We start from the raw sequence: 1,856 nt of genomic DNA on the forward strand, positions 1-1,856 counted from the left end.
TTTGATGTGTGATCAATCAATATCAACAAAATCTTGATTTTTTTAACCTCTCCTATTCCTCTAATTAGAAAGAAGGCAATTTTCAAGAAATTGCGTTATAAAATCCTCTACCTTTTAATTAATATCTTGACATTGTCTGCAAACATTTCACTGAAATGTAGCCTGTCGCATCTGAAATTGAGTAATGATGCCCTAATATTTTAGATACATTTCCTGGAAAATCTACATACCTTGTGATTAATTCAATAAGCAGAAAAGTACTTGCCTTTATAGGATTTTGCACTTGGGGAAAATTTTTGTAAACAGCTAATTACTCCTATATTATGACAGCCAGGAGTGCATTATTCTCTTTTATAGAAATGCCTCAATGTGCCTGCCACCAGAGCCAGCCCAGCTGAACCCAGTTGCCCCTAGCACACCTACAGATCACACAGAACTGTGCCAGGATGTGTGATGATGATAAGAACACTGCTTTGGTGTGTAGCAATGGCTCCGGGCTGGTGAAGGCAGGCTTAGCAGTTGATGATGCCCACAGAGCTTTCATCCTGTCCATAGTGAGTTGACCATGCCACCAGGGTGTTATGGTAGGTACGGGGCAGAAGGACTCCTATGTAGTTGATTAAGCCTAGAGCAAGCAAGTTATCCTGACTCTGCACTACCTCACTGAGCATGGCATAATCACCAACTGGGATGACATGGAGAAGATTTGGCATCATACATTCTACAATGAGCTCTGTATGGTCCCAGAGGAACACCCAACACTGCTCACTGAACCCCAGGGCCAACCATGAGAAGATCATGTTTGAGACCTTCAATGTGCCTGCCATGTAGGTGGCCATCCAGCCAGTGCTGTCCCTGTATGCTTCTGGAAGAACCACAGGCATTTTTCTGGATTCTGGCGATGATGTAACTCATAATGTTCTTATCTATGAGAGCTATGCCTTACTCCATGTTATCATGCGTCTGGATCTCGCTGGCTGGGACCTCATTGACTACCTTACGAAGATCCTCACTGAGCGTGGGTACTCCTTTGTTACCACTGCTGAACTTGAAATTGTCCGTGATATAAAAGAAAACCTTTACATTGCCCTGGATTTTGAGAATGAGATGGCTACCTCTGCGTCTTACTCCTCTCTGGAGAAGAGCTATGAACTTCCTGATGGCCAGGTCATCATCATTGGCAACAAGCATTTCCGCTGTCCTGAGACTCTCTTCCAGCCCTCTTTCATTGGTATGAAATCTGCTGGCATTCATGAAACTACTTACAATAGCATCATGCAGTGTGGTCCACAGAGACCTGTATGCCAACCATGTCCTATCTGGAGGCATCACTGTGTATCCTGGTATTGCTGATCGTATGCAAAAGGAAATCACTGCATTGGCTCCCAGCACCATGTAGATTAAGATTATTGCTTCCCCTGACCATAAATACCCTGTCTGGATTGGGGGTTCCCTCTTGGCCTCTCTGTCCACCTTCCAACAAATGTGGATCAGCAAGCAAGAGTATGATGAGGCAGGCCAATCCATTGTCCATCGCAAGTGCTTCTGAGGTGTCTACTTTATATTCAGGAGGACAGTATTGTACTTCTTGGAATCCTCTGAGCCCCTCCCTTATCTCTCATCAGTAATTGTACAGTTTGTTTACACACGTGCAGTTTGTTTGTGATTCAAATATTTATTGCTTTATAAATAAACCAGACTAGGACTTGCAACCTACAAAAAAAAAAAAATGCCCCATGTGATGCAGAGGACACTTAAGGCTATCCCAAGACACCAGATCTATCAGACTGTCTGGACTGGACTATGATGAAGAGGGCTACAAAACTTGAGATCAGCAAAAGACATGAGATTTTGAA

General features: G+C 43.4%; 1 pseudogene; it reads left to right on the top strand.

Annotated features, from left to right (window-relative positions):
• Positions 1-446: 446 nt before the first annotated feature.
• Positions 447-1,549, top strand: LOC116902968 (annotated as a pseudogene).
• Positions 1,550-1,856: the final 307 nt, after the last annotated feature.

This window comes from Rattus rattus, chromosome 6 (assembly GCF_011064425.1).
Source record: "Rattus rattus isolate New Zealand chromosome 6, Rrattus_CSIRO_v1, whole genome shotgun sequence".
NCBI classification, from domain to species: Eukaryota; Metazoa; Chordata; class Mammalia; order Rodentia; family Muridae; genus Rattus; species Rattus rattus.